Here is a 16340-nt window from a genome sequence, read left to right as displayed (position 1 = left end):
CGGTGCCGTCTCTCCACCGCCAGGAGGCGCTAGAAGCCCCCTGTTTATTGCAGGAGATGCCCGCTGCAAAATCACTGCAGCCGCAAAACAGGACGGGGAGGGATCGGAGAGAGAGAACTTAGAGATTTCACTTTGGACGGCAAAGCCTAAGAAGATCACTTTTTAAATAGGATGGATGTATGGGATGAAGCAGTCTCCTCTTAGCATTTGAAGAGACCTGTTAGACCTTCTGTGGCTAATTTGCCGTGTGGTTAATTACTGTTAATATTCTCTAGATCCTTGTACTACGAAAATTAAGGTACATTTAAAATGATTTTTGTAAAATGTAATCTAGTTGGTCAGTTGCTCTTTCACCTGGTAATTGCAGGTGGATTTTTAGGGGGTGGAGAGAGCATTCCAGTTTATGCATGGTCTGAGTTATGTTACACAGGATAGGGAAGACGAGGCCCGCAGAACTCCAGAAACCTGCTAAGTGTGACCCAGTTCAGAAGGAAGACCATAGTCCAGTCCTGATTTTGTAATTTACAGCTCTGTGCCCTATGGTATTTGCAATCCCTGCCTCTACCATGTGCAATCAGTGCAGCAGGTACCAGAATGCACCAGGAGGGGGAGGGGGGAGAGGGTGATAAAAAAAAATTCAGGACCAACCTTAAAATTTCCTTCCATGAACTGGGGCGCTTGCTTGGTATCTCTGGACCTGTTCCAGAACCCTCCTATGTACCCTTCAGGACAATCAGCATTAGATCTAAAACATAAAATTCCCTCAAAAACTTCCAGGTTGTGTTAGGGAATCACACACCAAGGCTGTCATTATACCTCCCCTCATTTCATTGCTAGAAACTCTACCAAGAGGAAAAAAAACAACCCATCCCTGTTGATTCTGACAAGTCAAAAATACCATATGCTTTCTCCTCAAATGATTCATGCATGGAAATACTACAGCAAGGATAGGAATATATATTGCATTCATACAATCTGACAGTGAAACAAGGCAAAGTCGGAGTGCAGAGACTGGTCCTGTATCATTTATAGAGGGACAACGTCTTCCAGCTGATTTACTGTTCCCTGGAAGTATCAGAGGCCTTTTCTCTGCCAGAAATTCTGCACAAGCCCAATACATCCCCTGTGGGCCTCCTCAGAGAGATTTTGTTTGTTTGTTTGAGGTTTTATTTTCAGCGTGAGAAAGAAGTCCGCGGGGCTGGCCATCCATGTCTGCAGCATGGAGATTTTTGCAGAACTGAACTCCGCATCTTTGACTAGCTTCCATTTTAGAACACAAGAATTGCCATAACTGGGTCAGAACAAGGATCCATCTAGCCCAGTATCCAGTCTCCAACAGTGGCCAATCCAAGTGACAAGTACCTGGCAAGTACCCAAACATTAAATAGATGCCAAGCTACTAATGCCGGCAACAAGCAGTGGCCATTCCCTATTGATTAATAGCAGTTTATGGACTTCTCCTCCAGGAACTTATCCAAACCTTTTTTAAATCCAGCTACACTAACTGCACTAACCACATCCCCTGGAAATGAATTCCAGAGCTTAATTGTATATTGAGTGGAAAAGAATTTTCTCTGATTTATTATAAATGTGCTACTTGCTAATTTCATGGAGGGCCCCCTAGTCTGAAAGAGTAAATAACCGATTCACATTTACCCGTTCAAACCTCTCATGATCTTAAAGACCTCTATCATATCCCCCCTCAGCCGTCTCTTTTCCAAGCTGAACAGTCCTAACCTCTTTAGCCTTTCCTCATAGGGGAGCTGTTCCATCCCCTTTATCATTTTGGTCACCTTTCTCTGTACCTTCTCCATCACAACTATATCTTTTTTGAGATGTGGCGACCAGAATTGTACACAGTATTCAAGGTGCAGTCTCACCATGGAGCAATACAGAGGCATTATGACAATTTCCATTTTATTCACCATTCCCTTCCTAATAATTCCCAACATTCTGTTTGCTTTTTTGATGGCCACAGCACACTGAACCGACGATTTCAATGTATTATCCACTATGATGCCCAGAATGTTTTCCTGGGTGGTTAACTCCTAAAATGGAACCTAACATTGCTCTCTTGTCTTGAAAAGCTCCTGCTTCAATAAAATTGATGAGTCTGTCAGGGGCCCATTATCCTCGCTGTTGTTTTTGCTACTCAGACTAAGACGAACACCCTTCTGGAAATATTTTGCCTTAAAATATCACTTTTGTTACCTGGCATTGTGTATATGTGTGTGTGTGTGGGCACTGGTGTGTTGCACCTTCTAAACACGGCTGTAAATTCCAAAAGCAAGCTTTTTATTAAAAAAAGAAAGAAAGAAAGAAAGAAAGAAAAACAATTGGTATTTTCAGTTTTTAAAAGGCTTGTTTTAACTCAAATGGGTTGCAAACCTGCTTGTCTGGCTGATTTCTGGTAGATTTTGCTTCCGCGTAATGATTTTCTTTTCTTATTCTGATTATTATTGGTGAGGGTGCCAGGAAAGCGTTTACTGGACTGGACTGAGGTACTTCCCCCGAGGAAAACCAGAAGAAAAGAAAGCATCTTATCTCTGTTAAAACCATGCTCTCTGGACTTTATCTTTTATTATTCCTGAAGAGGGCTAGATTAAAAAAAAAAAAAATATATATATATATATATATATATATATATATATTGAGGCGATGCGACTTGTTTGTGTTTTCCAGTGGATCTAGAATAATTAGAGATGTCATTACCTGGTCATTAGGTTGTTCTGGGGTTCATTTTATCCCAGCCCATCTAAATTAGGTGGCAGAAATGCAGGAAAGTTCTAATTTTTGAAGCGGATTTAAGCACCTAAATCCATTTTGCAAATTATCCTGACAAAGCACCGCACCCATGGTTCCACTTGCCGTGACGTGCAAGGAGAATTGGGGGTGGGGGGGGGGGGGCGGGAAGATTTTTGCCCCAGCTTCTGAAAATGCAAAGGTCTGAGCGCAGGTCCACGACTCATGACCAAGAGCATCTTCTCCTCTGGAAAAGCTTTGCTTATTGTGCATTATTTATACCTTTCAGGAATTTGAATGTCTCATTTGTATCTCCTTTCCTACGGGGCTAATGGTAGCCATTCTTTGGACTGTGTTCGCTCTGTCTTATTCTAGATCCTTTCCTAGGCACAGCCTCCAGAATTCCAGGTGAGGTCTCGCCAACTGCCCGTACACATGCTCTATCACCTCCTTTTTTGTATCTGTTATGTCTGACCCAATGCCCCTAACCATTCTGCTGGCTCTAGCCATGGCCTTGTGGCACTGGGTAGCTAACTTACGATCACCAGTTAATATCCAAAGTTGCATTAAGACCCGAGTTTGGTTCCTAGGTCTGGTTTCTCTTTCCCAGGCTGGCTAGGGCTGGAGATACTGTGGAGGAAGGGTTCACAGCCCCAGGGGAGAAGGGAATCTCAGCCTGATGGCTGCGTCTAGGGTTCATGCATGCCGGCTCCAGGCAGGGGCCGCAGTCAGCGGCCCCCAGCCATAGACCGTCACTGCAATGGCTGGGCTAGGTGGGAGATCATAAAACAGAGATTAAAAAACGCCCAACGGATGAGAAAGGAGGCACCATAGCCCAACAGAGGAACAGATGAAAACTGGTGGTAAAGAAAAAAAGGAATCATTCAGTTTTGGGGTTTTTGTTTTGTTTTTAATTTTGTTTCCTACAGAGAAACAGGACGATTCAGCTGCACTCTCAGACAGATCAGAGCATATTGTGATGTCATCGAACATTTTTTTAAAGCTGTCCTGCCATTGGTTGACATCAAGAATTTTTAAAACTGTTAGACCACAGGTTAAAAGCTGTAGCCTAGTTTCCTCTAGGGAAACTGACCTTATTTATTTATTTATTTATTTATTTATTTATTTATTGTTTTGTTATACCGAGTTTCATGACAGGCATCACATCAACCCGGTTTACAATTAACAAAGTGTGTAAAACATAACATAACGTAAAACAATGTTCTCAAAAAGAACCTTGAACTTTAAAATCCTTATAAAATCCTCCTGTCTATCCGTACGCCCGTCACAACTTTCATTCAGTCTTGTTAAATTTCCGTCACTTGACCCCCTGGCCCATGCTTTTCGTGTGTGGCCTCGATGCCTCCCCCTCCCCCACCCCCACACACTCAGAATCTCTGTTTGCTGTAATTTGCTATAGGGAAACAATTCAGCTCAGCAAAAATTTAAGGGAGGTCAGAGCACATTGTCACGTCATCAATCAGGCTGAAAGCTGCCCTGCCATTGGTTAGTAGTCATAACCATATGCAAATTTAAGTACCAAAGAATGTTCCCACAAGTGGGGTTTGTTTGGGTTTTTTTTTCACAAACGCTCTTACGATACGAGGAAGCCCTTGGAAGTGCATATTCTTTTCCACGTGGTTATCTCCGCTTTTGAGCTGTGCGTGTGTGAGTTTGTACCCGAGAGTTCGTCTTCCCGCCCCCACCACTTCTCACGGATGCTGCCTATGGCACAGATCATCCCCGCTGAGGTACAGAGACGGCCAGGCAAACTGCCCAGGCCTGGGAAGGTGGTGCATTTCCAACGTCCCCCAGTACCTGCAGAGAAAAGGCTTTGCGTGGCCACTTACCCAGCCCTGGAGGCGAGCCAAGGGAAGGCTTGCAGCCACGCCTAGAAATCTCTTCTGTATACAACGTCTCGATTATTGGAAGACTTTAATAATAGCACTTAATTAGGTGATGCCATCCCTGCCGCTCTGTTAAGGGCTTCATAGCTCTCACATTCCTGACGGAGGCATGGCCCGGCTCCCATCAGCCTCGGTGGCGCAGGAAGACATCAAGTGATTTTGTACAGTTTAATCAGCCATCAAAGAAAGAGGAATTACGATGCAGAAAGAGGAGCTGTACTGCGCGAGTAGGTCTTATGTTTGCTGTTTTTATTAAGTGTGCAACATGCCTGCAGTGCCGAAGGAATGACCAGAAGTTGCCATTCCCCATGGATTTTGGTGCCAACCAGATGCATGGAATGTAATTGTTGAAGAATGACTGGAAAATGTCATTCGCAATCTTATTTCTTAAGGATTCGAAGGGCCAGGGGAGCTTAGTGGATGCTCCTGTGCTGCTGTCGTCGCCGCCAATGTGCTTCTTGGGCTGGTGATATCCCACTTAAGTCCTTGTGATCTGGAGCAGCTCACTGTACCCTCCATTGCCTCAGGTACCTAACTTAAGCGGGGGTCACTTACTAAGCTGTGTTAGGGCTTTACCACATGGTAAAACATTTATGCAATGCCTTGCTGAAAAAAAATACAGAACACAGACCCGCCCCCCTTGGAGCAAAGGATTGCTTTTCATTACGCACCAAAGCCATAGGGGTTGCTCTGGCTTTCAACATCAGACCACCAGAGTTTATATAAATGCACCATGGGTCTGGGTTGGAGTGGCCTGGAGGATGGGGTTGGGGGGGTGGGGGTTATTTCTGTATTTGTTTTAATAATGAGAGGAGTTTTCATGATGGAGGGGCAGGGTTTACGTAGGGGCATATTGATTAACAGGGCCGGTGCAAGAGTAAGTGAACCTTCGGTCATGCATTCGCCTCCCCAGCTTACCAGTTGGCAGCGGCTCCTACTTGCAGCAGCAGCTCCAGCACAGCACTCCCTCCTACTTGCAGCAGCAGCTCCAGCACAGCACTCCCTCCTACTTGCAGCAGCAGCTCCAGCACAGCACTCCCTCCAACTTGCAGCAGCGGCTCCAGCACGGCATTCCCTCCTACTTGCAGCAGCGGCTCCAGCACGGCACTCCCTCCTACTTGCAGCAGCGGCTCCAGCACGGCACTCCCTCCTACTTGCAGCAGCGGCTCCAGCACGGCACTCCCTCCTACTTGCAGCAGCGGCTCCAGCACGGCACATCCCTCCTGCTTGCAGCAGCGGCTCCAGCACAGCACATCCCTCCTACTTGCAGCAGCCGCTCCAGCACAGCACATCCCTCCTACTTGCAGCAGCCGCTCCAGCACAGTTCTCCCTTCCGGCACAGCACTCCTTCAGGCCTGATGCTGGTGGGATTTTTCCACCTGCCCAAATTTTGACACTTTAGGCGACTGCCTAGTTTGCCTACTAGAAGCAGCAGCCCTGTTGATTAAATATATTACCTTTGCTCACTTCAGAGGGTAGCTGGGGAAGGTTGGAAAGGCGATCCAATAGATCCCCATAGATCTTTACACCATGCTCTGGGGGAAGGAACTCTGGGGCCACGTCAGCCCTTATATAAGATGATGGCCCCCACGTTGGGCCGCTGTCATGTGTTGTTGGGTCGGGTAAGCTGCAGTATTTTCTGGACCAATGATACCTCAGGATTCACAAACCTGTGGGGAAAATACCGTGGCTTAGTAAATAGACCCCCTAAGCCTGTACGTCCTCTGGGACAGGGAACTGATTGTAAGTCACCTTGGAAAGGTGAGTAGCAAAATCCCAAATCCCTGTCACCAATACAGGAGAAGCTCAAGGACCAACCTTTAGAGCTTTGTTTCCAAAGTCTTCTGTGCCATGGCCCCCTCATTAAGGCTTGACCTATGGGACGTGACCCCCTGAACCCTCCCTCCTCTTCCTTGCGCCCTTCCTCAAGCCTGATGGAGGGAATACAGTCCAAAGATTGTATTTCCTCCTCCTTCTCCTCGTCTTCCACATTTTGCTTCTGTGTGCCAGTGCCAATGGCTTTATATCATCATCTGAAGGGCAGTTGTGTGGATTCTCACCATGCAGAATCCCAGGGAAAGGCTAGTGAAGGTCTAGACTTGCTCAAGTTTTGTTTTTTTTAAACCATAATTGAGCTATGTAGTTGGCTTAGTGCCCCAAGGCCTGTAAAAGCAATTATTCGATATATTTAGAAGCTACTTGGGCTGCCAATCCCCTCACCCCGTCTATCACCTCTGGGTGTATCGTGCTGCCTTATCGTAATAACTTCTTCACTGAAAAAGCATGTTCTTTCCTGCTGTGGGCCTTCTGCTGGGACAGACCTTGGACCCATCAGAGCCAGCTTCCAGCCGTGCAGCTCCCCCTGCAGGGAGGGCATCACATCCATGCTGGGGATAAACAAGAGAGTCATTGGAATGTGCTAGCGTGTGAATAAGAAAGAAATAAAGCTTTGAAACTTATTCTGGCACTCTGCACTGAGGGAGGGGAAGAACATTTTGACACTACTCACATTCAGCTTAGTTCCACGGCACAGAAGGACCGGCCCATCGCTTGCGTGCATGCACTGCTGGTGTTTGCAATTCACAGTGGTCCAAGGGTTGGGACAGCAACTTGTTGCAGGCTTGTTGGCCTTACTGCTTTTTCCAACTTTGACGTATTCACCAATTACAGAAATATTTTAATAGCCCAGATTTGGTGGGGCTACTATATGCCCTGGCTTTTTGGAGATTCTTTTACTGTAATATTCTGTGTTTGGCCACCCACAAATACAGCTGTTCTGGTGTTGTCCGGGTCTAAGGCAGGGGATACTCTGTCCCAAGTATTGTGGAATTTACATGTTTTGTTTTGGGCAAAGTGTAAGGCACAAACTTTCAAAGGGTCGAATGGCCTTGACCCAGATTATCTGAGTGCCCACCGGTTGGCCTGTGCCCTGCTTCACTCATTATTATTTGCACTTGGAGGTATACGGTCAAGTCCTGCGCTGAGAAAGTTGAAAAAGAGGAAACGGGCCTTTTCCTGCCCTGCACCCTCAACGACAGATTGTGGGCTGTGTAGATGCCGAGTGAAAACTTGGCTTTTCCATCAGGCTTTCATTTTGGAGTTTAACTCAAAATATTTTGCTCACTGGCTGTTGTATTACCTCATTTTGTTTTTAGTTGTTTTTATATTTAGATTATTATTATTGAGGTGATTTCCAAATTTTGTTTGGCTTTTATTTCTACTTAATGCAGTGATTTTTTTTTTTTTTATCATTGTTCTATGCTTTTAAATGCAGTCCTGGATTTATTGTGATTTTCTTGTAGAGCATACAGTTTTGTTCAGTGTCCCATGAGTACTATGTTGTATTGGACTTGTTGAATGCTTGTTGCCGTCGTAATGTGCCTTGAGTACTGCTGTGGGAAGATGCGCTATAAATTAAACTGTTGTGTTATGTTAGTGACTCCAAGTTACCATAGCAACCCACAGCAAACTAAACAGATGGTTGCAAATTTCTAGCTCTTGCACCATAAGGCAGGTGAGTTGCCCTTTGCTTTCCCAAAGCGTACAAGTCTTAATCACGGTAAATCCTTGACTTCTTGAAATTATGGGCAGTAAAATGCATTCAAGAGGGAACCGCTTGTTATCAGGAATGTATTTATTTTGTAGGATTGAAAATGCTGGGCCCACTTCCAACCTCCCACTTCTACTGCACAGACACCAGCCCTGGAAGCCTCCTAGTCAATAAAGTAGGCTGGTGGCCATGCCATGCTCCCCATTGGGCCGATACATGGACACACACTGATGTCCAAATCAGGCTCTTTTCTGCACGGGCCCAAAAAAAAAGGTTCAGCTTGTATTTGTAAGTGGAGATGCTGCACCTCCAAAACGGTAGAGATAGACTGGAGGTGGTTCAGAGAAAGAGAACCAAAATGGTGTAGGGTCTGCTGTAAAAGCCATATGCAGTGAAATTTAAGGACCTAAAGATTTATTCTCTACAGGAGAGGAGAGACAGGGAGGATATGACTGAGACCCTTAAAAAACTGAAAGCTATTAATAATGCATAAGAAGCAAACCGTCAGTGGAACGGAAGCTCTAGAACAAGGGGGTCATGATATGAGGGTCTGAGGAGGGAGACTCAGAAGAGGACATCAGGAAATATTTTTTCTCAGAAAGAGTAGTGGTTGCCTGGAATACCCTCCTGGAATGAGCAGCGGAAGCAGAAAGTTTTGGGATAAACACAGAGGATCCTTACTTACAAAAGGTGAAGGGATAGTGAAAGGATGACTTGGTGGCATCTCAGGCCCCAAGTGTTGAGAAGGGGGTGTTTAGTGTGCCCTTGGGCCTCAGCCCAACCCCAGACGAATCCAGGGCTGGACCAAGGGTTGACGGCATGCTTCAGCATGGCTGAACACGGTCTTACCCTCTGCCAGGCCTGCAAGCTCCCAGAGCCAACAACATGAGATGTTGGTAGGGTCCTCCGACTGTTCCAAGCCCTTTCAGACCTGCCGCTTGATCGGCATTGGAGCAGCAGGCCTGGCCTGAGTTTGAGGGCAGACGGAGGCCTTGACACGTAGACAGGACTATGACTGATGCGACGGCATCTCGGACAAGACTGGGCTGATGCGACGGCATCATAAGCATGACGAGGAACTTGATCCAAACAAGACAAGACATAAGGCAGGAGGACATTGGCACTGTCTCTCAGGGCGCCCTACACAGCCCACCTTCACAGGCAGACCCAATGGGCTAGTCTCGGACCACCCTGTCCCACTACTGAGAACGGGACGAGCGCAGGGCAGACCCAGGCAAAGAGGAACTCCAATGACTAAGCCGGTGTCATCCAAAGCTTCCCCCAAGGCTGGCGGGAACAGACGCTCCAGGGCGCAGGGACAGATCCCACCTGTTGGCAACTCCTAGGCCCAACAGGTCAGAAGGCCCGGAGCTCATGACGAAGACGCAGGGAAGAACATCCTGGCAGGCAGACACAATAGGATGAGGAAGATTATGGCAGAACATCAGGACATGGTCAGGGACCTCAGGCAAGACATCATGACACAAAGACATGGTACGAAGGCAGACGAGACAAGGAGCTCCACGAAGAACAGAAACCCTTACAAGGCTCTGGCAGGTGGGAGCCTCCAGAGAGAACTCACGCTGATGCAAGGCAAAGACAGAATGAAGTTGAAGTCCTTTTATAGGGCTGCAGACCGGTGACTCCCTGGGAGGAGTTAGGCAGGCCCACGCCTAGCTGGCCCTATAACTATGGAGAAGTGCTGCGGGCCGGCCCCTAGGGAAGGGCGTGGCTCAAACCAGGAAGTCCATGCAAGCACAAACAGCCTCAGGCAGGCCCCACGGACATTGAGGCCTCCCAGGCCCTGGAGCAAATCCTGGCCAGTTCGCAGGCGAGCCCTGGTTTGAAGCGGCCTCCAGGAAGAGGTAAGAAGCCTCCCGTAGCCCAGCTACAGGAGGGTTCATAACACCAAGGGGTTAGCCAAGAGTAACCTGCGCGGAGCGGTGGGGTTATGACACAAAAATCTGTGGTATGGCTGCGTAGAAGGCACTGGGGTAATCTGCGTGGAGTGACCATGGTTAAAACTTCAGCAAGTATGGGGAAGTTGGATGGTTTATTTGTTTATAGACATTGGATATTCTGCTTTTTCCCAACGTTAAGTCTCAAGGTGGATTATTACAAAAACTTGGTAATGAGCAGGTACCAGCTGGGGTGAGTGAAAGGAAGTAATCTGCAGCAGTTCCAAAAGGATCTGGATAAGAAAATCAGCAATGGTAATAAAACACTGAATCGGACCTAGGTGTTGGTCTTGTAGAAATCACAGAAGATGATGACAAGGCCTGAAATGGCCTCCTACCAGTGAAAGTGGTAGATGCCAATATCTTATCACATTCTGGGCACGCTTGGGACTAATATGTAGGGCAGTGGTGAGAAAGGGATTGAAGATCCAGGTAAAAGGCAAGGGGGGGACGGGGGACTGAGGAGCTGGTGCTGGGTTAAACATGAATTTATAGGCTCAGCTACTCAAAGGGGAAGAATCATAGCCAGGTAAGACTGGACAAGCCATTTTGGTCCTTTTCTTCTCAGCTCATTTCCGAGTTACCACATATCAGGCTTAGGTGCAGCAACTTCAGCTCAGATTCTGCACAAGTAGTCCAGGCGTTTTGTACAACTGAATTTTAACAGTGTCCGTGTTGAACAAAAGCGTTCGGATGATGCAAGCAAAATCTGGGCATGTGTTCAAAGCCTGCTTACCAGCTCCGTGCTATTTATACCCAGATATCCGAAGTAAACAGCTGGGGGTTAACCAGGTGTGGCCGTGTTCAAACTAGGCAAGCTCATTACTGATATTATTAGCATGCCCACACACACTCACTCACTCACTCATTCATTCACTCACACAGGCGCACGCTTTATTTTAAAGGATTGTTTTCAGTCAGGCCTTCCTCTGTCTGTGGACTCCACAACCCTGGTACTTTTCCTCTGTGGCTTTTATAGTCTGGGGTGTGAGGAAGCCTGGCGGGTACAAACAGCGGGTCTGCATAATCGGATTTTCGGATGAGCCTTAGATGATTATTGTAAACCACCTCGGGCGTTCCAGTAAGGTCCAGGGATCCGGTATACAATCAATAAATTCCTCTCAGAGGATGGGAAGGAACACGGCGTGTCCCCTGAAGCTGAGAACGCCCGCCCCCCGCCCAGCCCCCTCTGTGACTGAAACAGTCTTCAGAGCATCCCCATGTGCTCGGGTAATAACTCCTCTACATTTCCCCTCAGAGGACTCTCAATCATGACCCAAGGTTCCTCTCGCCTGCACGCAGTTAACCATGGGACCATAAAACGCAGCCTTTCTAATAGAAGCTTGATTTTTTTTTCACAGAATTAATTTTGCGTTTAAAGTATTGTAGGAGGCAGAATACCTGTCCCTGTTTCCGCATACCCGCCTTCTACGGTTTTGGATATAGGGAAGGTATGAATCATATCCTCATGCTGGGCAGCAGCAATCTGACTATGACCAGAAGTTGTTCTCTGAAAGCAAGCTCTGGTGGTTTCAGGGCAAGCCCTAATCTTCCCCTAGATTGCACTGAAAGGGTTATTTGTAGGGACGTGCTTTTGTTGAAACAAAAAGGCACACTTTACGAAATTTTCTGTTTTGTTTCATTTCATTTTTAAAATAAAGTAAAAGAAAATAAAAAAAATTGAGTTCATTTTCCTTCTTTTAATTTATTTTTTTTTTTAAGTTGTGGGGTCCCCTGGTCCTGCTGAACCTTCACCCCCCACTTCCTGGGGCCTTCCCCAAGGGCCCCCAACCTCTTTGGACCCTCTTGCCCCTTGAAGTCTTTAGGCATCTGTTTAAATCTTCATGGGGCAGGAGCAATCCACAGCCACTCCTGCCCTGCCACTGCCACTCTTTAAAATGACACCAACAGACTGAGGCTGGCATCATTTGTTCGTACAAAATATGGCATCAGCCTGAATCTGGCCAACGCCATTTTGTCCAGAACAAAGTAAAAGTAACACCACCCTTGCTCTGCCAGCCTCATTTGAAATAGGAACAGCGGCAGGGCAGGAGGAACTGGGGACTGCTCCTGCCCTGTGAAGATTTAAATGGATTTTAAGGCCTTAATGGGGAAAGAGGATCCAGGGAAGGCTGGGGGCATCGGGGAAGGGCCTGGGATGTTTTATTTTTGTGGCAAGGCAGGGAGTGGACAATATTTTTGTTGTATTTTGTTTTTCATATTATATCTTTCTTTCTTTCTTTCTTTTCATTTCAAATAAAACGAAAGCAAACAAAAAAACCAAAGCACATGAAAAAAATGAAACAAAACAAAAAAGCCGTCTGGGCACACCCTGATGATTTTCTGATGGACGTAGCAGTGAAACTGTCCATTTTTCATACAGGACAGAGGACTGTCCCTGCAAATGATGTGAAAGCACCAACCCGTGGTCACACCTGCTTGGGCTCCTCTCTGTCACTCTCTCGACAGGCTCCTGGCTGCATCTCTTCTCGCTGGGCCTCCCCTCTCTCAGACCTCTTCAATACTCATTCCCCTGTCAGTGCAGTCGAAATTGTGTTGCACAGGTATCTGCAGTGCCCTGCGGAGCTGTGGAGCGCTGAATACTGGTGCATAACCTGCGCTCTTCTTCTTCACTGCAGCACGCCGACCCCCCCTCGTTACCGGTGCAGGCTCGCCTCGCTCTATGTGGTGTGCCTGAAGTAGGATCCAAAAACTCCTGCAAGCACCACCACACCAGACACATCTAAAACGACACAAAGACATTAAAAAAAAACAACCCACAGGAGCATCCATAAAGCTCTTTTACTGAAAAAAATGTCCAAAGCTTTTTGTTGGCAGTTCAAAAAAGCTTTTACTAAAACTGCTTTCTAATACTCTTCTGTGACTCTGGGCCCTGGGCTATGTGTTTGTTTTCTTCATACAGAACAAGATAATCTTTCTCTAGTCTTCCTCCCAAACCTCCTTCTGTGAAGATGGCTGAACTCATTTCACTGTCTCTTTAAATGTCAAGAACCTGCATGTTAAGGGGTAAAAAAAAAATCTAAACATACCAATGAAATTTCAAGGAAAGATATTCCACCAACCAGAACTTGTACATCAAATGAAAACAGAAGATTTATATTTGGGGCTTGATTTGCAGACGGAAAGGAAGTGGAACTGTGGAGGGGGTGGCGAGATGTGCAGGGCCAGGTGTGAACCCTCTCTCTCTCACACACATACAGACACACATGTGCACACACATACCCGAAGCAAAGCCATGTGGCTGCCCTTGTCTCAGAGTAAGCAACTCCAACACTCTCTGCTCTGCTCCCTCCAAGGGCTGGGCGGGATGGCCTAAAATGATCCATGCCACTACCGGTTCTGCTCTGCTTCTTCTGATTTACACTGCCGGCTCTGCTTCGCTTTCTCAGGTCCCAGTAACAAGGTGGCAGAACGCCGTTCTGGGTGGTTCTGCCAGAAATGACGTCCCCGGTAATGGATACGAAGGGGTTGAATTAGCCCGAGTTTGCAAGTTGTGAGCAGTAGTGCTATTTGTCAAGAGCAGGGTTGAAGCCTTGACCTATGACATTACTGCTCGCAGCTTTCGGTATCTTCCCTCCCCTTCTGTTCCCTGCAATGCAGGAGGAGGGGCTGGAGGAGGGAGCAGAGGGGCTGTTCTCCTCTTCTCTGTGTGCTTCAGGCTCAGCCCCTTCTCTTCTCTTCCCTGCCGGCTGCCTGGAGGGGAAGGGCTGCTCTGCTTCTTAAGCCTGAAAAGAAGTGCGGGAGCCATCCCGTTCCCCCACAAATTAATTTCTAATGATGCATGCTTCTGTAATGGTGCTTTGCCAGCTTATGAAATGTCCTTGGACTCCACTCTTGTGGAAGGGAGTAGAAAGGGAAACACGGTGGGGGGGGGGGGGGGCTCAATGGCTCAGCGCACACCATCATGAGGAGACACCTGAGTGGATTCAGGGCTCAATTCTTTTGCTCATCAGGCTGGCTGGGGAAGCCGCGGAGGAGGGCGGTGTTCACAGACGCTAGGAGGGAGGGAGAAATAGTCATCGTGGGATAGCGACACCTGCTGGCCAGATGTGTGGGCGGTGTTCCAGCAAGGGGCCCTTGGTGACCGGCCTTCTACTGAGGACTGTCGATGCAATGCATGGATTAAAGAGGATTGGGAATATATTAAACAAGGGGAGGGGGAGGGAAAGCTTGGGGTATTTGCAAATACAGGCTCATGGCAACAGATTCCAGCCTTGTTTCCAATTGTGCTGGAAGCTCAGAGGAGCAGGAAATAAAAAAAGAAAATACCTGCATCGTTCTAGGCCTCCCATGTTACCTTGTTTCTGCTCCTCAAATCTATTGCTTGCCTATGCAAAAAAAACCAAAAATACACAACCCAGCCTTATCCTGTTTACAGAACTGAAACATGCTTAAAATGATTACCTTAGGTTTTGTACATTGACTCTGTCTTCTGGCAGGAGAGGAGCCCTATCATGTTATGTAATTGTAACTTAAGAGGCAGTAATGAAGAGATTGTGCAGGCGAAGGCCTGGTTTGTGTTGACTTGAGGCGTTGACAGCCAGTCTGTGGTTGTGGTCACCTTGAGACTGAAAAAAGAAGCCGACTGGCAGGCCGAGCGGTGTTCAGAGTAGGGGGGGGAGAAGCAATGTCCCAGTGCAGAGCTTCCTGTCTCGCAGAGCTGGAGAAGCTCAGGCGCGTGACGGATCCCTGATCGCCTCTTGGCCATTTGACTGAGATGGAGAGCCTGTACCTCATTGGGAATGGGGGTTGGGCAGGAATGGCGCCCTGCCTCCCGAACCCCCTCCCCAGTTAGGGACTCCATGAAGTAACGACCATTGCCAAAGGAGGATTAAACCTCTCGCTCATAAACAAGACGTTCCATCCAGAAATAAAAGATGTTCTGAGTTGGAACATCCTTTACAAGATGCGTATGTGCGCGGTGCATGCATATGTGCAGATATGGGGGGAAAAAACAAACAAACCCCCTGTCAGAGTCCTCATGTGGCCCCTGACATGTAAATTTGGTGTTACCCTCCTGTCCGGGGAACAGTGACTCCCTGTTGGCATCACCCACCTGGTTGGACGTCTCTCTCATCCTCAGAATACAAGCATAGCACGGCCGGCAGAAAACAACCCGATCAATCGAGGAACTTCCCTTAATTCCGAGCAGGGGAATTCCCCTGGATCATTGCATTATAACAATTACAAAAAAAAAGAAACCAAATCACAAAAATGTTTCTTATTGCTGACATTGTGAGTTGAGAGGTAAGAGTCTTTGCCTCGTTTATTTGTACTTGATAAGATGATCAATTATATTGCAGTTGTTTCATTGTACACAGTTTTAATTTTTCAGCTGCGACCCCCCTAAACATTACTAACACTAACTCTTAAATGTTGGTTGCTTATGCCAATGGGATGCAATACGAAGGAGGAGACCTTGGGGTGTTGAGGCTGGGATTGGAGAGTGTTGCATTATGTTGTTGCCAGAAGCATTGCTTAATACTTACATTTGGGGAGTTGGAGGGCTGGGGAAGGGGGGGCACTCTCTCCGAAAATGTGAGCTTTTTCTACTAGCCCTCTCTCCAACATACCTGAGTGACAGCATCCTGTCAATCATCCCCTAGCCCCACCCCCTTAAAGGGGCAGAGGATCATGGACCAATATAAGAATGGTGACGTTCAAGGCACTGACGCCTAATGATGTTTCTGGTTGTGTCCTTAATCTCACTGTTCAGAATAAAGTTAATCACCAACTATTAGGAAGAGACAAACCATTCTTCCTGTTCAGAATAAAGTTAATCACCAACTATTAGGAAGAGACAAACCATTCTTCCTACCAAGGTCTTCACTGGGCTTTGGAACTACATCAAGGCAATTGTTACTGCGTTTGGTATCGGTTAGCAGGTGGTGTTGTACTACTGTTTAAGACTGTCACTATGAACAGGCCCTGTGGTTTTCAGTTTGGTCCTCAAGCTGGGTTTTCCGCACCCTAGGTCAGGTGGCACTAGGGATGCTGCAGAGGGAGTGTTCACAGTTTCCAGGCGGAAGGGAGTCATGGTCACTGCTCAAGGTTGACACCTAGTGGCTAGACTTAGGGCTCATGATTGCAGGATTCCAGAAGGAGCCCTGGTGCATGGCCCCCGGCCAGAGGCTACCACTGCAATGACTGGGCTGAAACAAG

General features: G+C 47.2%; 1 long non-coding RNA gene across 1 annotated transcript in view; it reads left to right on the top strand.

Annotated features, from left to right (window-relative positions):
- The first annotated feature begins 4324 nt into the window (after positions 1-4324).
- Positions 4325-16340, top strand: part of LOC115092459 — a 93298-nt gene continuing 81282 nt past the window's right edge. Inside the window, exon 1 of the long non-coding RNA XR_003857004.1 lies at positions 4325-4876. This is a non-coding gene — a long non-coding RNA (uncharacterized LOC115092459). The remainder of the gene's footprint in view (positions 4877-16340) is intronic.

Source organism: Rhinatrema bivittatum, chromosome 5, assembly GCF_901001135.1.
Source record: "Rhinatrema bivittatum chromosome 5, aRhiBiv1.1, whole genome shotgun sequence".
NCBI classification, from domain to species: Eukaryota; Metazoa; Chordata; class Amphibia; order Gymnophiona; family Rhinatrematidae; genus Rhinatrema; species Rhinatrema bivittatum.
The sequence above is the reverse complement of the archived record's forward strand: the minus strand, read 5'-3'. Positions and strand labels throughout refer to the sequence as shown.